The sequence below is a fragment of the Pan troglodytes genome, chromosome 15, assembly GCF_028858775.2.
Source record: "Pan troglodytes isolate AG18354 chromosome 15, NHGRI_mPanTro3-v2.0_pri, whole genome shotgun sequence".
NCBI classification, from domain to species: Eukaryota; Metazoa; Chordata; class Mammalia; order Primates; family Hominidae; genus Pan; species Pan troglodytes.
Window position 1 is genome coordinate 70,800,038 of NC_072413.2, and position 23,789 is coordinate 70,823,826.

Below are 23,789 nucleotides of genomic sequence, written 5' to 3' on the forward strand. Positions count from 1 at the left end.
AAGTGGCTGGGATTACAGGCACCTGCCATCACCCCTGGCTAATTTTTGTATTTTTAGTAGAGATGGGGTTTCACCATGTTGGCCAGGCTGGTCTCGAACTCCCGAGCTCAAGTGATCCGCCTACTTCAGCCTCCCAAAGTGCTGGGATTACAGGCGTGAGCCACCACGACCGGCCTACGCTTTCCTATATGCCTTTTTTTTTATTTTTTGAGATGGAGTCTCACTCTGTTGCCCAGGTTGGAGTGCAGTGGCTCAATCTTGGCTCACTGAAACCTCCACCTCCCGGAATCAAGCGATTCTCTTGCCTCAACCTCCCAAGTAGCTGAGACTACAGGCGCATGCCACCATGCCCAACTAATTTTTGTATTTTTAGTAGAGATGGGGTTTCACCATGTCGGCCAGGCTGGTCTTGAAGTCCTGACCTTAGGTGATCCACCTGTCTCAGCCTCCCAAAGTCCTGAGATTACAGGCATGGGCCACCGTGCCCAGCCTATGCCTTGTCTTATAATTAGTCTCCCTCTCTTCTAAATGTAAACTCTCAGATGTCAAGAACTAGATCTTATACATCTTTCTGACCCCATCCCCCAGCACCAGCTCTTCCCCAGAGCAGACACTCAGTAAATACTTATTGAATTGAATACACAGACCCACAAGGAGCAACCTGGTACTGGCGGACATTTTTGATTCCTGCATCCATTCATTCATTTGCTCAACAACCATGTGAGTGCCTAATACCTGCCAACCTGGCTCACACTCTCTCACAGAGCACACTCGAATTGTTTCATCAACCAGCTAAAAGTAAGTTCTGTATCAATTCAGGGCTTCTTTTCAGTTCTAGAACATAGAAAATTTCACAGGATCACCTGAACACCGCAGGGCGGGTGCAGCCTACATCCCATTGCCTGTTTCTGTCCAGATGGAAAGTCACACCCTCAAGAAGGCCCCTGGGGAAGACAGATTGTCTGGGATGTGGATGAGGGCCCCCACAGGCTCTGCCCAGCCCAGCCCAGCCCAGCCCACCCAAGGGAACCCTAGATACACCTATCACAGGAGATGGCAGTTAAGATAACTCTGTCTACATACACAGTACCCTGTGGATACTAAGTAAGGAGCTGGTCATTTGGAATGAGGCAGGGGAGCTCTAGGAAGTCCTCTCTGCAGAGTACATGTGGCCATGGAGGTGGGAGGATTAACTGAAGGTCATAAGAAAAGTCTGCCCTTCTCAGAGATCAATAAGTGCAAATTACTTGAGAGTCCAGGAACTGCTCTGCCATGGAGGAAAAATACAGATGGGGGCGGGGGCGGGAAAGGAAGGGGGCAGGTTAGGGACAGTCATTGATCTCGGCGGGCTCTTCCAAGTCTAAAATTGTAGGATTCTAACCTGAACCTCCCCTGCCAACAACTTGAAAAAGTTGTCTTGAGATCAGGGACATGTGGAGAGAAAGTTGAATAGCATGTCAGATAATAAACCAAGAAGAAATTGTGAAGTCAAAACAAGGGATAAATTTTCCTTATCTCTCTAAGACATGCATCAAAGCAGCTGGCTGCTGTCTGCCTGGCCTGGGAAGATGATAATGGTTTTTAATGGCCCGTAAACAATAGGACCAGCCTTTGTAATAAAGTTTAACCAATTAATCCTTTAGGCTTCCTCCCTGCACTCTGCCTACTCTCCGCTCCTCCTTTCTGTGATGGGGCAACCTTCAGGGGTCTGAAAAGCAAGGGATCCAGCCCCTAGACGCAAACCTGTAGGTGACAATAAGAGTTGCCCAGAGGAAGTGCTAAAGAAAATTGCCTCTATCCTGATCTGGCTAAAAGGAGGAAGAATCCCTCTTTTCAGGGAAAAGGAGAGGAGAGATGATGCATCAAGGAATTTGCACAAGAGGTAAACTTCATTCTTATTCAGGAGCTCATTCATTCATTCAGCAAACATTCATGAACACCTACTATGTGCAAGGCATCTGCAGAGGGTGCAAAAGTATACAAAGAAACTACCTGCCCAAGATGGAATTAAAGCCTGGAGGGAGTGGTACTGGGAACAAGACACATTCACAGATGGCCGGGCGCGGCGGCTCACGCCTGTAGTTCCAGCACTTTGGGAGGCAGACGTGGGTGGATCACGAAGTCATGAGATCAAGACCATCCTGGCAAAGATGGTGAAACCCCGTCTCTATTAAAAATACAAAAAATTAGCTGGGCATGGTGGCGCGTGCCTGTAGTCCCAGCTACTTGGGAGGCTGAGGCAGGAGAATCGCTTGAAACTGGAAGGTGGAGGTTGCAGTGAGCCAAAATTGTGCCACTGCACTCCAGCCTGGGCAACAAGAGCGAAACTCCATCTCAAAAAAAAAAAAAAAAGACACATTCACAGATATCAATCGTAAAAGTTAGTACAATAGCCTCTGCAAAGCACTGTATAAGTCCAGGCTTCTTTTTCCATTTCTTCTTTCATGTGCCATGTTCCGCTTGGGGTGGTTACAATAGACAATATTCAGAAAATGGAAGAATCAGAAAGAGAAGAAAGTGGAACACACAAGAGAAAGAAAACCAAGGCCCTCCTCCCTCCTGCCATGGCCCTGTCTGTCTTCAGCCCTAGTTCTGGAAAAGAAAAGGCTGTGTTGTCACTAGAGGCCTCCAGGCAGGTCCACGCCACTGAGTCACATTTCAAGCTGTGTTTGCTTCCTACACCAACAAGGCATATCTTTTCTGAATTGTGCAATATTCTGGCCACCTGGGTTTTTCTGCTTGGTATACCAACTCCTAGTACTCAACAACCATTCCCTTTACTCTTTTTTTTTTTTTTTTTTTTTTTGAGACAGAGTCTCACTCTGCACAATCTCGGCTCACTGCAACCTCTGCCTCCCAAGTTCAAGCAATTCTCTCTGTCTCAGCCTCCCAAGTAGCTGGGACTACAGGTGCCCACCGCCATGCCCAGCTAATTTCTTTTTTACTTTTAGTAGAGACAGGGCTTCTCCATGTTGGCCAGGCTGGTCTCAAACTCCTGACCTCAGGTGATCTGCCTGCCTCAGCCTCCCAAAGTGCTGGGATTACAGGTGTGAGCCACTGCGCCTGGCCCCCCTTTACTCTTAAATACAGTGTGTGCCAGCTGTAGTAGTTTATGCCTGTACTCCGAGCATCTCAGGAGGCTGAGGCAGGAGGATCACTTGAGCCCAAGAGCTTTAGGCTATAATAAGCCAAGGTCACACCACTGCATTCTAGCCTGGGCAACAGAGCAAGACCCTGACTCTTAAAAAAAAATACAATGTGTAATGGTGATATAATAATTCAAAGGTTAATCATCTCTACTTTTGAAAACAATAATGAATACCTTGCTTTGCATTTGTTTAGCCTCACATTTTTTTCAGAGTTCTTCAAAAAATATTATCTCATATTCATGCTACAAGCAACCTTGGGTGGTAACAAAGGTTAAACATCATTATTTCCACTTTAAATTTTCCCTCCTTTCTCCATTTGTTTTCTACTCAACAAACAGTGGTTGAGAACCTGCCATGTGCTAAGCACCATGCTGGGTACAGGGTCACACAACATAGCAGAAAAACAGCAGATCATGCCTTCAACAGGTTCACAGACCTGTGGGGAGGAGAAGTGAGGACGTGGTCCCTGTCTCCAGGGTCTGGGGCATCTTCTAGAGGAGAAGATTGAGACAAGCATTAAAAGATTATCATGGGCCAGGTGCGGTGCTCACACCTATAATCTCAACACTTTGGGAGGCCAAGGCAAGAGGATCGCTTGAGCCTGGGAGGTGGAGGCTGCAGTGAGCCAGGATGGTGCCACTGCACTGCAGCCTGGGCAACAAAGTGAGACCCTGTCTTAAAAAAAAAAAAAAAAAAAAAAAAAAGTTAATATGATTTTACCAGGTAGAAAAGAGAGGAAAGGGGATTCCAGAGAGTGGGTCAGCAATCTATGCACAGAGAAGAGTGAGCCATCTGGGGCATCCAGACCATGGGGTGAGGAGCAATGAAGGGCAAAGGCTGAGAAAGACTGAAGAGGGAGGCTGGGCCCAAACAACGGAGCCAAGAGTGCCTTGCCAAGGAGTTTGGACTTTATCCTGGGGGCAATGAGGAAATCACTGAAGGTTTTAAGCAGAGGTGGGTGACGTGATCAGATTTGTGTTTCAGCAAGATTACCCTGGCCACGGGATGGAGAAAGCACTGGACTAGGAAGAGACTGGGCAGACTCTAGAAACATTCCCAAAATAGAATTTGCAGGACTGGGTGTCCCACTGGACATAGGAGGAAAAGGAGATAATAGAAACAGCTTTCTCACTTGGGCTTGAGGGGCCCTCGTCCAATATAGGAGACCAGTAAGAAAGCCTTGCCCAAGGTCACCTCAAGTTACTTGATGGCTAACTCGAATCAAGAAGCTCAAGTTCCTTCTGGTAGAAACCTCTTAGTCTGCCTCATTCACATTGATCAGCAAATAAATTTAATCATCCTCTGCCAGGCTTTCCTTGTTTTCCACTTTATACATGTTCACTTTTTGTCCTATGGAGATTATTAAGATCATTAGGGCAAAATTCCTTTTGACCTCCCATAAGGCCTCTCACAGTACAAGACAATATGTGGTCAATAAATATTTGTTATTAAATCAAACTCCAGGAGCCCCAAGAACCCATCACCAGGCATTGCCTTACTTACAGCATGAGATATTTGCCTTCTTTAATCCCTAATAAACAGTTTTTTTGTTTTTGAGACAGAGTCTTGCTCTGTTGCCCAGGCTGGAGTGCAGTGGCACGGTCTCGGCTCACTGCAACCTCTGCCTCCCAGGTTCAAGTGATTCTCCTGCCTCAGCCTCCCAAGTAGCTGGGATTACAGGTGCCCGCCACCACGCCCGGCTAATTTTTGTATTTTTAGTAGAGACAGGGTTTCACTATGTTGGCCAAGCTGGTCTCAAACTCCTGACCTTGTGATCTGCCTGCCTCAGCCTCCCAAAGTGCTGGGATTACAGACGTGAGCCACTGCACCCGGCCAACAGTATTTTTTATTTAATTCCTAGATCAAGTAATTCCTAGATGCTTGAATTTCACAATCCAAGATAATTTTTTTTTGAGACAGAGTCTCGCTCTGTCACCCAGGCTGGAGTGCAGTGGCATGATCTCTGCTCATTGCAATCTCACCTCCCAGGTTCAAGTGATTCTCCTGCCTCAGCCTCCCAAGTAGCTGGGATTACAGGCGCCTGCTACCACACCCAGCTAACTTTTTTGTATTTTTTAGTAGAGACGGGGTTTCACCATGTTGGCCAGGCTGGTTTCAAACTCCTGATCTCAAGTGATCCGCCCACCTCGGGTTCCCAAAGTGTTAGGATTACAGGCGTGAGCCACCATGCCCGGCCACAGTCCAAGATATTTCTAACAACAACAACAAAATTGGAGGGTTCAACGTGGCCTTGCCAACTTTTGTTTTAACACCATTGTTTCTTAAAAGAAAGAACATGGAATACATATCCCCAAAGTCAGGATAATATAATTTTAAGATGAATTTTCCAAATTAAATCAGAGTTCCTCAACCTCAGACCAATTAACACTGGACTGAAGAATTCTTTGCTATGGCAGTGGAGGGGAAGGAGAAGGGGGAGCTGTGGGCAAAATTGCACCAGTTCAGAACCACTGAATTTTTTAAAGTACGCTTTCTTAAAAATCCAGTTACACTGTCCTTATATTTTGGATCAGTGAAAACTATCACAGACTGCCACCAGTCCATAAACAGCTTTTGGGAACAAGAGACTCAGAGGTGAAGAGTGTGGAATTTGAAATCAGACTTGAACTCAAATCCCAATTCCACCTCTCCTCATTCCCTGACCTTGAGCAAGGCACTGTTCCAAGCCTCCCTTTCCTCCCCTGCACAGTGAGGACAATACCACCCCATCCCAGTTGTGGGGAGGATTCAATGGAATAGATGTGACGCACTTAGCATGTGACCATCGGGAACGGAAGTATGACATTATTAACATTATTTCTACCACTTCTATAACATATGTGGTATCTAATACAAATTAATGACTGCTACCCAAATTTCAGACTTTCTGGGTCAAAAGGACCTTACACATAATATAGTGGACTTTCAATAAACACTTACCAAATGGACAAATGAACCCCTTGTCACCCCAATCTCACTAGTTCCTTCCCTGAAACCCGACACATCTGAGTCCTTTTCTCCTTTACTAAACCTTTCTCCAATCCTGCTCATGGGAATTAAAGCCGTAAAATAAGCCTGGCGCACCTCGGGCCTCTGCCCTGGGCTCTGTGGGTGGGAGCACTGTGGAAGCCGTATCAATCGCCCCCACCTATGAGAGCCTTTCTTCAGGGCCAGCCATGAACGTCCCCCATGTCATCAGCATCTTCAGGCTACTGCTGTCCTTCTTGGATATTTAACCTGGAGGCGGGCCAGGGACAGAAAAAGGAGGTGGCAAGATCCTTGAACAAAAGGAGCTATAAAAGGGCGTTGGGGGAAGCAAGGCAAACGGCAGATTAAACAAGCAGGCACCTCAAGGAAACGTGGCGGGGGAGGGGGTTCCGAGCCTCTCTGTCTGCTTACTTGACAGCAAGCAGGTCAGAGTTCCTGCCACTTCCTTCTAGTAGAAACCCCACCAAGACCACCTCCCTGCCTTGGCAGGCAAAGCACTGGTAGCTCTCCCAAGGGAAAAAAAAAAAAAAAAACAAAACCCACTCCTTGTTACAAACCAGACACAGTCCTGGCCAGAGCCCAGCTAACAATAAATTTCTGGGGTTCATCTCACAAGTACATTAAGTATCTTCTGACAATTTCCCAAAGGGCTGGGTTTTTCTGGCCATCACAGGGCTGTAGAATATTGAGTACAAGGAGAGGGCTTCAAGAACAGGGGATCCAAGCCCTCGTTTCATTGATGGGGAAACTGAGGCTCAAAGAGGGGGAAGGAACTTGTTCAGGATCATCCAAGTATGCTCCCGTCACTGGCAGCACTGAGCCAAGAACTCAAGGCTTCAGTTTTGGCACTGGGTTTTGCCAGAGGCTTGAAAACATACCAAGAAGTGGAAGGTGTACTATGAGCTAAATCTCACTTTTCCTGAAAATATAGATGTGTGCTCACACAGGCACACATGTGCATAAAAGGTAGGGAAAGAGGAAAACAAATGTAGCAAAATGCTAGTAAATGGTGAATCTAAGCAAAGGGGATATTGGTGTTCATTGCTCTATTTTCACAGCTTTTCAGAAGGCTTGCCATTTTTCCAAGAAAAATCTGAGGAAGGGCTAGGTGTGGTGGCTCATGCCTGTAATCCCAGCACTTTGGGAGGCCAAGGTGGGAGGATCGCTTGAGGTCAAGAATTTGAGACCAGCCTGGGCAACATAACAAGACCCCATCTCAACAAAAAAATTAAAAATTGCCAGGCATGGTGGCTCACACCTGTAGTCCCAGCTACTCAGTAGGCTGAAGCAGGAGGATCACTTGAGCCCAGGAGTTCAAGGCTGCAATGAGCTATGATTGTACTACTGCACTCTAGCCTGGGCAACAGAGTAAGACCATGTTTCTTTAAAAAAAATTAAAATTAAAAAATAAAAAATTTTGAGGGAGAAAGATAAAGCACTAACTAGCAATCTAAGATAAAAATTTTTTCTAAAAAAATCACTTGGAAAAGAGTAGGAATTCCTCCTTCAATTTCATTCAGTTTCCCTAGCTAGGGACTAATATCCTTAGAAAAAGTTATAAGAAATCCAGAGGTTAAAGGGGTGGGACTCCAAACAAGTAAGAGATCGCCGGTATTCATAGCAGTCCGCAGCTACAGCAATCTTGGAATCCAAATAAGATTTCAGATATTTTGTCCCATCAGCTCCTAAAATACATATATTCTGGTCACACCATGTATCCTCTGTTGTTTTTGGTGCAAAAAGTAAAGTAACCATGAACTACAGATAGGGCAAATGTCAGAATTTTTCCAGGGGACTTTATCACCTTTGCAATACAGGTAGTTTATAAATGCAATACAATATAGTTTAATTTCTATTCAATTTGCAAATTCTTTCACATAAGTAAATCATTTAATCAAAATCCACATCCAACCCACACTCACCATGTTCTCTATCCATATTAGTATTTGGTTTGGGCCATACTGGGTCCATAATCCAGCCCTGAAAATCTATCCTGGGCCACATATATAACTCATACCAATAGCAGGGCACTCAAGGCATGAAGATTTGAGGGAACACAACATATCCAAGAAACCTCAAGGAATTCCTTATGGCTGAAGTAAGGTCTGAGGAAACCATGAGCAGGGGAGTATGACTTGGAGAGAAGGTAGAGGTTAAATCCAGGAGGGCTCATACACCTAACAAAGGAGTTGGAAGTTTATCCTTCAGAAAACAAGGAGTCACTGAAGGGTTTTAAGTAGGCAGTGATATAATTGGATCATTCTGGCAGAGTACAGATGGATGAAAGTAACTCAAAGTTAGGAAGACTATCGGAATGACAAAGACCTGAACTAAGGCAGTCTGAGCGGGAGTGAACTGATAATACATTAGGAAGAGCTATTGACCACAGCAAATGGACAAAACTGGGTGGGAAGAGGGCAGATGTGCCTGAGAGAGAAAGGATCCCAGATGACGTCTAGCTTGGCCAACTAGGTAGACGATGACAACACTCATCCTGACGGGGAATCCGGGAGGAGGCGAAGGCTTGGCAGAGGAACGTGGTAAGTTTTGAACGTGTTGAGGTCCCGGTTGGATATACAAATATGGAGCTCCAGAGAGAAGCCCAGGATGAATATGTGCATTGGGAGTAACCAACATTAATGTACGGGGATGGATGCCAAGGGTGCAGAGGAGGTCAGCCAGAGAATTGGGGGCAAAACAAGAACTGAGTCAAGGACAGAAACTCTGGGGGAAAAAAAAAATTTAAGGGCAGTCAGGGAAGAAGAGACCCCAAAAAACGTTGAGGAGTAGCCAAAGAGGTAAAGACCTAGGCCTGCTTTTAAGTGACCCACTAAACTCCTCCATCTCCACAGGCTGGTCACACCATGCTGGGGCTGGGGAAGGAATAATCATGTGTTAAAATAAACTCATTTCTCAATGAAAAGACAAACAGCCCAATTTAAAAATGGGCAAATAACAAATAGACATTTCTCCAAAGAAAACATACAAATGGCCAATAGACACATGAAAACATAGGAAGTATCATTCAGTCATTAGGGAAATGCAAATCAAAACCACAATGAGGCCAGGCATGGAAGCTCATGCCTGTAATCCCAGCACTTTGGGAGGTCGAGGCAGGTGGATCACTTGAGGCCAGGAGTTCGAGACCAGCCTGGCTAACATGGTGAAACTCCTTCTCTACTAAAAATACAAAAATTAGCCAGGTGTGCTGGTGCACGCCTGTAATCCCAGCTGCTCAAGAGGCTGAGGCACGAGAATTGAACCTGGGAGGAGAAGGTTGCCGTGAGCCGAGATTGCGCCATTGCACTCCAGCCCGAGTGACAGAGTGAGACTCTGTCTCAAAACAAACAAACAAATAAACAAAAAACCCACAGTGAGGCCAGGCATGGAGTCTGACGCCTGTAACGCCAACACTTTGGGAGGCCAAGGCAGGTGGATTACTTGAGGTCAGGAGTTTGAGACCAGCCTGGCCAATATGGTGAAATCCCATCTCTACTAAAAATACAAAAATTAGCTGGGCATGGTGGCGGGCATCTGTAATCCCAGCTATTCGGGAGGCTGAGGCAAGAGAATCACTTGAACCGGGGAGGCGGAGGTTGCAGTGAGCCGAGATCGTGCCACTGTATTCCAGCCTGGGTAACAGAGTGAGACTGTCTCAAAAAAAAAAAAAAAAAAAAATGAGATACCACTTCACACCTGGTGGGATGGCTAGAGTCACAAAGAGGTAGAGGAACTGGACCCCCCCATACATCACTGATTGGAACACAAAATGCCACAGTCACTGTGGAAAACAGCTTGGCAGTTCTTCAAAACTTCAAACACAGAGTTATTATATGACCCAGAAACTCCTCCCCTAGGTATATACCCAAAAGAATTAAAAGCATATGTCCACGCCAAGACTTGTACATGAAAGTTTATGTTAGCATTCTTCATAACAGCCAAAAAGCAGAGAGAAAGCAAATGTCCATCAACAGATGAATAGGTAAATCAAATGTGGCATATTCATACAAGGGACTATTATTCAGCCATAAAAAGGAAGGGAGTACTGAAACATGCAACAACATGGCTGAACACTGAAAACATTATGCTGAGTGACAGAAGCCAGATACAAAGGCCACATGTGTTATATGATTTCATCTCTGTGGAATATCTAGAATAGGGAAATCCAAGGAGACAAAAAGCAGATTAGTGGTTACCAGGGGTAGAGGGGACAGGGGAGTGGGGAGTGTCTGCTTCCTGAGTGCAGAATTTCTTTTTTTTTCTTTTTCTGTCACCCAGGCTGGAGTGCAGTGGTATAGTCTAGGCTCACTGCAACCACCGCCTCCCGGGTTCAAGCAATTCTCCTGCCTCAGCGTCCTGAGTAGCTGGGATTACAGGTGCACGCCACCACGCCCCGCTAATGTTTGTATTTTTAGTAGAGACGGGATTTCACCATGTTGGCCAGGCTGGTCTCAAACCCCTGACCTCGTGATCCTCCCTCCTCGGCCTCCCAAAGTGCTGGAATTACAGGCATGAGGCCACCATGCCAGGCCAGGATTTCTTTTTAGGGTGATGAAAATGTTCTGGCATCAGATGTGGATGATGGCGGATGTACTAACCACCACTGAATTACGCACTTTCAAATGGTTAGAATGGTGAATTTTATGTTGTGTGAATTTTCTCTCAATAGAAAAATTCAATCATCCTTTACAAAGTGACCCACAGCCACAAGGAGCTGGGGAAGCAGTTTCTCCAGCTTGCAGCAGGAGCTCCAGATATTCTGAGTAAAGAAGCCAAACAGCCTGCTTCCCGGGAGACCCTTAAATGTCTTCACACATCCACAGCTGGGGGAGGGGACGCTGATGAACAGGAGAAGATGGAGCATCGGCCTCCCCTGGCTACTCACTCTGTGCTCGGGCCACCTCGCCCACTCGTAAAACCCCAAATGCCAGGGTGGCAGCAAGGCATACATGCAACTATGACTTGACCCGCAGCGAGGCAGCAACCAGGTCTCACCTGGGCATAGTTATCCCACAAGGACAGGAAAGGAGAAATGGTTTCCAGGCCCAGGACACCCAGAAGCCACCAAAAACCAACCTCATGGTTCATCCCCCTTATTTGACTCTTCAACACCTAAAACCTGTGCGTTGTGTTCAAGATACACCCGCCGGAGACCACATTCCCAGACATCCCGAGGGCCAGCCGTCACCACACGGGTGCCTCGGGGAGATGCTGGAGACACAAGTGGCTTTGAAATTAGCACAACTTACATGGCCTCCAGGTCTGCTGTGGAAATCCAGGTCCAAAGAAGAAGCCAGTGAGGAACAGGAGGCTGATCATTGTGTTCTCAGAAGGGGTTGGAGCCTCTGGGGAGGGAGCACTGAGGACAGAGCACGGCGTTCTGCAGATCATATCACATCTCTACTTCCCTCTCCAGTGATATGCTTCCCTCGCTCTCCCATTTTGCTCCCTCTCTCCTGCCAAACTCCCAGGGCAACCCTGGATAATAAAGTGACCGAATGTGAATGCTTCCAGATGGCACACCAGCACTCCAGAGAAACTGTCAGAGCAGGGGGCAAACCCCTGGCCTACTCCAGCCACTGGATAAGCGCACCCTCCTCCATGCCTCCCTGCTCCTGCCTGCCCTGAAGGGAGAAGGAGCGCAATGAAACTAGGTTTTCCCTTGGGGTTCTGACCACCTCGTGGGGAGATTATGATTGCCCTGTGGTTGCCATGCCTACTGTGATGTCACTCGTTTTATCAGTCTATCTGGATGAATTTTTCCCTCTTTTCTCTGAAGGAAACCTCCTACCCAGTGCTTAGGTGCCCATTGGGAGCTCCCGCCCTTGTCTTATCTCGATCTGGGACCTCAGAAGACTCCACATTCCTAACAGGAGTAGCTCTCAGGATGAAGAAAATCTCTCCCAAGCTGGTCAATCTACTCCTAGATTTAAGCAGAACCAAACAGAACCTATTTCAACATCCCCTCTCAGAATGCAAACAGGAGACGGCTGTGTGGAAAGATCCAATCACCTTTACTTAATTGGTCAGAATAAAATCACTTTTTTTCTTTTAAGGCAGAGTTTCCTTCTGTGGCCCACACTGGAGTGCAATGGCGCAATCTCAGCTCACTGCAACCTCCACCTCCCTCCCAGGTTCAAGCAATTCTCCTGCCTCAGCCTCCTGAGTAGCTGGAATTACAGGCGTGCACCACCACACCTGGCTAATTTTTGTGTTTTTAGTAGAGACAGGGTTTCACCATGTTGGCCAGACTGGTCTCGAATTCCTGACCTCAAGTGATCCACCCGTCTCGGCCACCCAAAGTGCTGGGATTACAGGCATGAACCACCACACCTGGCCAGAATCACTTTTTCAGTAAAATAAGTGCAAAGAAGAATGAGGGAGGGGGAAAGGTTTACTGATCCCACACTTTGTCATGCACAGAGGAAGGCAAAGAAAGAAAGAAAACTCTTTCCTAAATGATCACTTGTCTCCAGCAGGTGTATCTTGACCATTCCAGCCATGGATCTATAGGGAGTTTCATGCCAATGAAAAGCATTTCTTTGGGGTCCTACTATGCATCAGGCACTGTGGCAGGTACTGGAGACTTAGTCCCAGCCCTTAAAGAACTAATAATAAGATCATGGCCAGGCGTGGTGGCTCACGCCTGTAATCCCAGCACTTTGGGAGGCCGAGGCAGATGGATCACCAGAGGTCAGGAGTTCGAGACCAGCCTGGCCAACATGGTGAAACCCCATCTCTACTAAAAATACAAAAATTAGCTGGGCGCAGTGGCAGTCACCTGTAATCCCAGCTACTTGGGAGGCTGAGGCAGAAGAATCACTTGAACCTGGGAGGCAGAGGTTGCAGTGAGCCAAGATTGTGCCATTGCACTCCAGCCTGGGAGACAGAGCAAGACTCCATCTCGAAAAAATAAAAAAAGAAAAAGAAAAAAAGATCACTGTTCACAATCACAACATTTACACAGCCTCCTTCAAAAGAATTTCTTCTCTAGAAAGATAAGCTGAGAGACCAGACAGTTTGTCTATGGCCTTCATGAAGTGAAAGGAGGCAGAGAAGAAAGGAGTTGGCCATGGACAGGTTTTGCCCCAGATCCTTGAGTGAAGACCCCAGCCTGCTGCAAGCTTTTTCCTCATTCTGTCCACCCCTCCTGGAATCTGTGGCGGCTTCCACAGGCGGTGAAAGAAGGCAGCAAGCAGTGGCTCCAGTGCCAGCTGCAGCAACCACACCAGGGGAATGGGGCCATCTGACACAGAGAGGGTGTGAGGGCCAGGGAGACTGTCCCTGCAGCCAGCTAACCCCTCCAGTCAAGTCGACTTTCACAAAATGGGCCTGCTCCTAGAAGTCATTGATGCCATTGTTAAAACACAGCACCAGGCCGGGCACGGTGGCTCACGCCTGTAATCCCAGCACTGTGGGAGGCCAAGACGGGCAGATCACTTGAGGTCAGGAGTTCGAGACCAGCCTGGCCAACATGGTGAAACTTTGTCTCTACTAAAAATACAAAAATTAGCTGGGCGTGGTGGTGCACACCTGTAATCTCAGCTGTTCAGAAGGCTGAGGCAGGAGAATCACTTAAACCCAGGAGGCGGAGGTTGCCATGAGTCGAGATCGAGCCACTGCACTCCTGCCTGGGCAACAGAGTGAGACCCTGTCTCCAAAAAACAGCACCCTGGAGAAGACAGCAGTCCATTCACACTGGAAACATCCAGACTTATTACATAAAAATGGCAATTAGTGGCCAGGCACAGTAACTCACGCCCGTAATCCCAGCACTTTGGGAGGCCGAGGTGGCAGTGTAATCCCACCTACTCGGGAGGCTGAGGCAGGAGAATCGCTTGAACCCAGGAGGTGAAGGTTGCAGTGAGCTGAAATCACGCCACTGCACTCCACCCTGGATGACAGAACGAGACTCCGTCTCAAAAAAAAAAAATGGCAATTACTGTTGGCATCAGCAGCACAGTTGTTTTCAGCCAAAACTTAAGATACAGAACTAGCCTTATCTTTCCAGTATATGGTATGTCTCTTGCTATTTTTTGCAAATTATCTATCATATATATTCTTTTTTTTTTGGAGACAGAATCTCGCTGTTGCCCAGGCTGGAGTGCAGTGGCATGATCTCGGCTTACTGCAAACTCTGCCTCCCGGGCTCAAGCACCTCAGTCCCCTGAGTAGCTGGGATTACAGGAGCACACCACCACACCCAGCAAATTTTTGTATTTTTAGTAGAGACGGGGCTTCGCCATGTTGGCCAGGCTGGTCTCAAACTCTTGGCCTCAAGTAATCCATCTGCCTCAGCCTCCCAAAGAGCTGGGATTACAGGTGTGAGCCACCGCATCTGGCCATATATATTCTTTTAATGGCAAGCGGGAACAAAATCATATTCCCATTTTCTGAATGAGAAAACCAAGCCTAAAAGAGGGACTCCCAAGTAATATCAACTTGCAAACCTATGAATTTTTATCTTAAATACTGGCTTTGAGGGACCTTTGGCAACAGCAAAGGCATTCGGCAATTTGTGTGGAAGTCACATTACCAGCCCACCGAATAAGCCACAACTATGAGTTCTTCCGTGATTAGCGGGGCTGGGGATGTGGCAGGCAGGCGTGGAAGTGAGATCCACGTGAAAGACCTAAGCACTGACTCCCCGAGGGACTGGCGAAATGACGCAGGGGCCAGATAGATGTCAGATTTGGCCAGAGTGTCCTCCTTTCTCACAAGCCCGTCTGCCTTTCACCTGTCCTGAGGTAGGACAACCGGATGCCCTACTTTGCTGTGCAGCCCCGCTCTCTTGGGGACAGTAGCCCAAACAGGCTGCTCTCGCTACACACAGATAAGAAGCTTTGCCACCCAAAACCAAGAAAGGGGCCGGTGAGGACACACAGGGAATGCTCACTCAGTGGTGGCTGAGTTTGTGGAAGTAGCAAAACCTGCACTGTAGGACCCACACCTGTGAGAGAGGGCCCCACGGGAATCTCAGCTTGCATCAAAGCAGGCGGGTGCTCACTCCACTGAGGGCAGCAGAGCCCAGCTCCAGGTGCGATCAGGAAGTGACCTGAGAAGCTGGAGTTCTGGACTCACAGACCCAGGCTTGAATTTCAGCACCACTCAGTCACTGTGTGGTCTTGAGTGACTTGCCCTTGTTTTTCCTCATCCATAAAATAGGGATAAAAATACCTGACCTTGAAAAATTATACGAATACCAGCACACAGTACATACGCACAGCAGAGATAGGAGCTAGAATTATTGGTTTGCCAAACGCAGCAGTGTCTGGACTCAGCCGCCCACTTCTGACCAATGGCCTTCACTTGTAACACAGCTGATCTGGAGGGTAAAGCCTGCAGCCGTGGAACCAAGCTCTCGCCAAGGTAACTGACCCATGTGGGGCTCAGAGCCTTGTTCTTACTAGAACCACTCTAGTTTGTTTGATTTTTTTTATTTATTTATACACATAATTATGTGCATTCCTTTATGCATATGTATACATATATATGCATATGTATAATTTATTCAAATAGCATCATATCACTGATACTATTCTCCTATGCCCTACCCTCCCACATGGCTACTCACAGCCCCTGCCTTTCCAGGCGGCCAGTGTTAACATCTTAGTTTGTATCCTTCCACAATTCTCCCCATATTCATGTAATTTTACACACACACAAACTGAATAGTGAAGTTTTGGACAGTGTGGGGGCGTTATTGTTTAACAAAAATGGAATTATACATCATACACAGTCTCTCCCTCTTTTTTTATTCTACCATAATTTGCCAAAATCCTTTTAATGGTTCTGTTATAATTCATGATATAAAGGTGTCAAAGCTATTCAGCCATTCCCCTACTGATGGGAATTCACTCAGTTTCAACTTTTGGCCACTACCAACAAAAAAGCAATAAATTCCTTGACAGTATGTCCTAACCAAAGACCATTTTCCAACCAGACAAAAGGCCAGGTCCCAGGATGTGAGGGTCACCCATGAAAAGGACCTCATGATGAACTCCTGATTCAGCCACATCATCCTTAAAATTCTCCTTAGAAGAGAGACCCTCTACTCCTAGAAATACAAATTCCCAGGCATGGGTCTGGCTTCCAAACTCTAGCTCCTCCAGTTCTTACTGCATCAAGTCAATTCTGCAGGTCTTCATTTTCCCATCTGTAAAATAAAATCATAACTGCCTTAGGCTGCAGGATTTGAGAGTGCTTTAGCAAGGGATTTTTATGAGGGAGCAGTGTGTGAAATAATATTTTTGCTGTAATTCTGTGAGATGTTGTTTCTAGCTTGTTGTTTGGGGGTCAGGGAAGGGAGGGCAAACCAGAACTAACAGATTCAATTAAGTTCCCTCTGAGACTCAAGGCCCCTATTTATAAGGTACCTGGGGCTGGATGGGAAGGCACTTCTATCTTCTGCATTTCTGAAACACCTGGTACTGTGGTTGTTTACAAGGAAAACTTAGGAACTGGACAGGGGAGCTTTGGAGTCTCTACTTGCCCAGTTTTGTCAGATTCCAAAGAGGGGCAACTATAATTGAAATTATAAGAAGAATGGTCCAATCAGCAAATTTTGGAAAATCTGTAATCTCACTGGTGTTTGATTTTCACTCAAAAATTCCCTAAGCTCTACATTTCATTCAGTAAAAAGCTGGGGTTAGGGGAGAGATGGAGAACTTCTTTTGCAGGGGGTATAGTGATTTATTTGTTCTATTCTTGAAAAAAAATGAGAAATTTTGGGAAAACAATCTTAAAACTTCCATTTCGAGTAGCAGTTCTAAAAGACTTTCAAGAGCCTCTCTGAAAAGAAGCAGTTACAGCAACTTGAATGAATTTACCTGGTTATCATATGGCTCACATGCATGAGAGTGGGGGAGAAGACACAGTAAAATCAACAGAGTTCGTGTCATGATATTCTGCTTTAAAACCCAAATCAAGGCCAGGCACAGTGGCTTATGCCTATAATCCCAGCACTTTGGGAGGCCAAGATAGGAGGACTGCTTGAGGCTGGGAGTTTGAGACCAGCCTGGAAAATATCATGAGACTCCTCTCTCTACAAAAGAAATTTTTTTGTAATTAGCTGGGTGTGGTGGTACACCTGTAATCCTAGCTATTCAGGAGGCTGAGGTAGGAGGATCGCTTGAGCCCAGGAGGTCAAGCCTGCAAGGAGCTATGATTATACCACTGCACTCCAGCCTGGATGACAGAGACCCTGTCTCTAAGAAAAAAAAAAAAAAAAAACCTCAAAACCTGACTATAGAATAATTTTCTTCATCAAAATCGAATCAAGCAGATAATTGGCACCCCTTTGGAAAAGGATTCAGCAGCCTCTACTGAACATACGCCTGCCCCATGACCCAGTAACTCCCCTGCAAGGTGTATATACTTAAGGTCTCCAAAAGACAAGTACCAGCATGTTCCCAGCACCACTACTCATGGAAGACCCAGACCAAAAACTACCACATGCTCATCAAAAGTAAAATGGGAAAATAAATCATGGTGAATTTACATAACAGAGCACTATATAGCAATGAGAATGAATGATCTACAACCACAGCCAACGCTGGGTGAATCTCACAAACGCAATGTTAAAGGGGAAATCCAGCTAGTAAAGTGGACGTGCTAGAAGATTCCGTTCGATGGGGTTAGACTCAGAATAGTCACCCTTGGTGGGATGGGGTAGGGAGCGTTGGGGTGCCTGGAAGGGGCACGGCTAGGCTTCTGTGATGTTTCTTCATCTGGGGGTTTGTGACACAAGCATGCTCAACTTGTGAACTTTGGGTGGTGAACATATGTGCACTTTTTGGTATGTATGTTATACTTCAGTTTTTAAAACTTAAGAAATTAGCCAATGAACAAAAATAAACATGATTGTGAGCTGGGCATGGTGGCTCACACCGGTAATCCCAGCACTTTGGGAGGCCGAGGCAGGCGGATCACGAGGTCAGGAGTTTAAGACCAGCCTGGCCAACATGGCGAAACCCTGTCTCTACTAAAAATATAAAAAATTAGCCAGGCGTGGTGGCAGACGCTTGTTATCCCAGCTACTCAGGAGGCTGAGGCAAGAGAATCACTTGAACCCAGGAGGCAGAGGTTGCAGTGAGCCGAGATCACACCACTGCACTCCAACCCGGGTGACAGTGTGAGACTCCATCTCAAAAAAATAAATAAATAAATAAACATGATTAAGGATAAAGCAATCCAGTGGACAAGGCTCTTGGAGCCATATTTTATTTGGCATGTATCATTCCGGGGAGCTCTCCTCTGTCAATGCCAAGACTAGCTAGTCGAGTGTGGAGAAAAGGCATTCTGTGAGAACAGATGAAAGGGAACAGAGAAACTGGCACTTTCTTTGGAAAAGAGTTGTTTCCAAAACCTAGATGTGCAGCCTCTACCCCAGGTAATTAGTCCAACACACTATCCATTACAGCTGAGTCCGGGTTTGCTTCAAAAGCATCTGGGGTTTTTTGGGTTTTGCTCCCCTTAAAAAAAAAACTTGTTTTGAATGAGGGGAAAAAGGCGTAGTTAATTTTTATACAGAAATCTGTTAAAGAGATCTGATCAATGGTGACAAAATGGAAGCCAGGGATGGAAAAGATTCACTGTGAGGCTCTGGCACTGAAGGCCAACTTGGGCTTCCATTCAGTTCAATAATAATATTTATCATAGCTGCTAACAATTTTTTTTTTCTTTTTTGAGATGGAGTTTCACTCTGGTTGCCCAGGCTGGAGTGCAATGGCATGACCTCGGCTCACTGCAACCTCCGCCTCCCGAGTTCAAGCGAGTCTCCGGCCTCAGCCTCCTGAGTAGCTGGGATTACAGGCATGTGCCAACACGCCCAGCTAATTTTTTATTTTTAGTAGAGATGGGGTTTCTCCATGTTGGTCAGGCTGGTCTCAAACTCCCAACCTCAGGTGATCCACCGGCCTCAGCCTCCCAAAGTGCTGGGATTACAGGCGTGAGCCACCACACCCAGCCAATAGCTGCTAATACTTACGCAGGTTTACATATGCTAGGCATTGCTCTCTGAGCTTATATATATTAACTCATTCCATCTCTATCTATGAGGTTGGGATTGATATAATCCCCACTTTACACCCAGAGAGGGTAATAACTTGCCCAAAGTCACACAGCTAATAAGTGACAAAGCTAGGCAGTTTGGCTAGAGTCTGTGCTCTTAACAATTATACCATATTGTTTCCTAGTAAGCATTTCTTATGCCCGTACTATGTGCTGGGCACCATGCTGGACAAAAGGAGTACTGAGATATATAAAACACGGGTACACACATAACAGGTTCTGCAATGATGAGAATCATACAGGCATCCTGAGGTCTAATTTCAGAACAAAACATTAGAAAACTGCCTCCACACATCTGGACATTAAGACTAAAATGCAGTGCCTGTTTTCTCATTGGTATTATTCTATTCAATAGAGTCAATTTTAAGACTAAGCATTCCTTGACACCCCACCCATCCTTGGGTCATGAAACTCAATAAAGCTCTCTTCATTTTGATTGGAGGGGGGAAAATTCCCCGTAAATACGTTTGCTTCTTTTTCCTGAATCACCGTCTTGTGTGAAAAGGATTGCTCACCACTGATCTAACAGGGTCTTGAATACAGGGTCCCTCAGAGGGTACAAGAAGCCCAGGTGTTCAGGTTATTAAAAAATGAAGAAATGCAAAGCAGGATTACAACATTTTTGGCACATTATAGATCCTCACACAACAAATTTACATTTTCACACGCACTCACGCACACACATACAAAGTCAAATACACAATGTAAAATAATTATGATCACAAGAGGATGATAGGCTCTACATTTTTAAATATTGACTCAGAATGCCCTGGGAATGACGTGGTCAAGGCACAGACTGTGCATTTGACACTTTGTGATGAACATCTTGGTGCACATATAATCTAGTGCACAGATAATGTCAAAGTCTCATTAGAATCCTCCATGGAACCAGGTATGGTGGCTCATACCTGTAAATCCCAGTCGTTTGGGAGGTCAAGGCCAGAAGATCACAACCAGGAGTTCAAGACCAGCCTGGGCAACATAGTGAGTCCCTGACTCTACAACAAATTTAAAAATTAGCCAGGCGTGGTGGCACCCGTCTGTAGTTTCAGCTACTTGAGGATCACTTGAGCCCAGGAATTGGAGGCTGCAGTGAGCTATAATCGTGCCACTGCACTCCAGCCTGGGTGACAGAGAAAGACCTTGTCTCTAAAAAGAAGCCTCCAGGAATGGGAAACCCAAGTTAAATCAGCTCCCACTCCACCCTAACTCCCTTCCTAAGCCTTCCTTAAGGGAAAAAGAACAAAATACTGAGCCCAGTAGTAAGGAAAGAACAGTGAAAGCCCCAGTTAGGAAACCATGAAAGAGAAGAAATGAGGTACACAGGGAGAAAACGTGGATGAAAACCCTAGACTATGGCCACCAACAGACCCAAGCTAGCCAGGTGTAGACCTCTGTGACACCTAGAGGTCAAGTCCAAGAGGTCAGCTGAAGTTACGAAAGGCAGGCAGAAACTCAATCAGCTACCTACTTGTCCACGAGCTAGCCCTCCCCAGGCCTGGCATCTATGCTCACCTCCTGGCCCACTCCTGCTGGCCTCTCCACAGGCACAGGTGAGGCCCTAAACACCAGGAATCTTCTAATGTGTGCTGCCTTCTCCCACGTCTGTCCCATTTCCTAGGAGTTAATCATGGTGCCCATTGCAACATGGCACCCAATGCCACTTTCCAGAGTAGTGTGACGTCCAATTCCAAGACCTGGAGGATAAAAGGTATTAAAGCTCCTGGGACCACAGAAGAGACAGGGCAGAAAGCTGGTGGAAAACCATCTCCAACATCTGTTTCTTTTTCTGTTAAAATCTATCCACTGTGTGAATTGCCAAGGAAAGTTAAGATTCCTGTTCTGAAACGAGAAGGGTTCTCTTCTCACATGACACCTGCAGAAGATGGGAAACATGATACCCCCTGCAGATCAGAGGACACCGGCTCACTGTAAGAGGATACCCCAACCCTTGTCAGTGCAGCACCCGGCGGGGCGATTTTTCCATTTTTCTCCTCTTGCTGAAGGGCCTCCAGAAAGGCCACCAGGGCTTTCCCCAAGAGTAAAATTCTCCCCAGCTCCCTAGGAGGTCTCACTGCCCACCACCCCTTTATTTAGCTAAGTAGCAGAGTTTTTATCTTATCTTTTCTTTTCTTTTCTCTTCTCTTCTCTTCTCTTCTCTTCTCTTCTCTTCTCTTCTCTTCTCTTCTTTTCTTTGAGACAGTCTCCTTCTGTCGCCCAGGCCGGAATACAATGGCATGATCTCGGCTCACTGCAACCTCTACCTCCTGTGCTCGAGCAATTCTCATGTCTCAGCCTCCCGAGTAGCTGGGATTACAGGCACGTGCCACCACACCCAGCTAATTTTTATATTTTTAGTAGAGATGGGGTTTCACCATGTTGGCCAGGCTAGTCTTTTTTTTTTTTTTTTTTTTTTTTTTTGAGACGGAGTCTCACTCTGTCGCCCAGGCTGGTCTCGGCTCACTGCAAGCTCCGCCTCCTGGGTTCACGCCATTCTCCTGCCACAGCCTTTGGAGTAGCTGGGACTACAGGCGCCCGCCACCACGCCCGGCTAATTTTTTTGTGTTTTTAGTAGAGATGAGGTTTCACCATGTTAGCCAGGATGGTCTCGATCTCCTGACCTTGTGATCTGCCCGCCTCGGCCTCCCAAAGTGCTGGGATTACAGGCGTGAGCCACCACGCCCAGCCTAGGATAGTCTTGAACTCCTGGCCTCGAGTAATCTGCCTGCCTCAGCCTCCCAAAGTGCTGGGATTATGAGCCACTGCACCCGGCCAGTAGCAGAGTTTTTAAATAACTTCCAGAGCCCTTTACTGGAGACACACCCAAGAAGATGGGCTCTTATTCTTCCCACAGAGGCCTATAGACCATCAACTAAATTCACTGGCTCCTACTCAAGCTATAGAAAGCTGAGGAGGACCTTGGAACATCCTCTCTAAATTCCTCCCCTAGTTCCAGTCCAGGTAAACAAAAATTGATTCTATTTTTTCAAAACACCAGCCCCTTCAGATGGCCTGGTTAATCTTCATTAACATGTTATCTTCATTAACATGTTTATCTTCATTAACATATTTCTCAGTGATAAGAAGGGCCCAGGGTTCAACATCCCACTTTGCATCCATGCAGACAAGGGCTGTGGGAAGCTGTAAAACTGAAGAGGCGGTGAATCCAGGAGGGATTCCCCAGATATCCGTGAGTTGGCGGTTGACTTTCTTGAACACGTCTTTCCTTTACTTTACACTTAAACTTACTGAGCATTCACTCTGGACCAGACCGTGTCCTAAGAGCTTCACGTGTGTGGTCATTCAATCCTCAAACCAATCCTATGGGGTAGGTACTGGAGTTAAGTGATGGCGCTGGGATTTTAACCCAGAAGTCTGATTGCAAAGCCCAACTTACCATGAGGGCCACGACATATGTCTCTACTTACGGATTCCACCAGTACTCCTGACAGGAGCATTTACCTCACTATATTATAAGCCTTGATCTACTTTTCTATCTCCCTGAAGCATAATCAGCCATAATCTGCTAACCGTGCCTCAGTTTTCATTCTCCTTTCTATTTTTTTTTCAGCGGGGGCAGGGGAGACAGAATCTTGCTCTGTCACCCAGGCTGGAGTGCAGTGGCTCAATCTGGGCTCACTACAACCTCCGCCTCCCAGGTTTAAGTGATTCTCCCACCTCAGCCTCCCGAGTAGCTGGGATTACAGGCACGTACCACCATGCCCAGCTAATTTTTGTATTTTTAGTAGAGACGGGCTTTCACCATGTTGGCCAAGCTAGTCTTAAACTCCTGACCTCAGGTGATCCACCCGCCTCAGCCTCCCAAAGTGCTGGGATTAAAGGTGTGAGCCACCGCCCAGCCTCATTCTCCTTTCTTTATTTTTATGATAGCCTCTACCTTGAGTTTCACCCAAGCCTATGGCCATCTGCTCCAAACTACATTTCCCAACATCCCTTGTGGCCAGGTGTGGCCATGGGCCTAAGCTAAGTCAATGGGATATGAGTGGAAGCTCCTTAATGACAAGCTACTTGCCTTTGGATTTCACCTCCTGCTTCTCACATCCTGAAATACAGACTTAAGGATACAAAATAGACTAAAACCTGGGTCCGTGAATGATGACTTTCTGGACCTACCTTACCTGCCTGGTGTGCTCGCCAAACGACTTATTTGACAAATAAATAAACTTCTGTCTTATTTAGCTTTTTTTATTTTTTTTATTTGTTTTGGACACAGAGTCTCGCTCTGTCGCCCAGGCTGGAGTGCAAGTGCAATGGCGCAATCTCAGCTCACTGCAACCTCTGCCTCCTGGGTTCAAGCGATTCTCCTGCCTCAGCTTCCCAAGTAGCTGGGATTACAAGCATGCACCACCATGCCCGGCTAATTTTTGTATTTTTAAGTAGAGACAGGGTTTCACTATGTTGCCCAGGCTGGCCTCAAATTCCTGGCTTCATGTGATCCACCCGCCTTGGCCTCCCAAAGTGCTGAGATTATAGGCATGAGCCACTGTACCTAGACTTATGTAGCCATTCTATTTGGGGACCTCTTTGTTATAGCAGCTTAGCCTGTATGCTGGATTCAGC

The 23,789-nt window shown here is 46.4% G+C and overlaps 1 protein-coding gene across 2 annotated transcripts in view; it reads right to left on the reverse strand.

Annotated features, from left to right (window-relative positions):
• The window catches only part of DPF3 (double PHD fingers 3), a 285,829-nt gene that overhangs the window by 215,468 nt on the left and 46,572 nt on the right, over window positions 1-23,789 (reverse strand). The window lies entirely within an intron of this gene.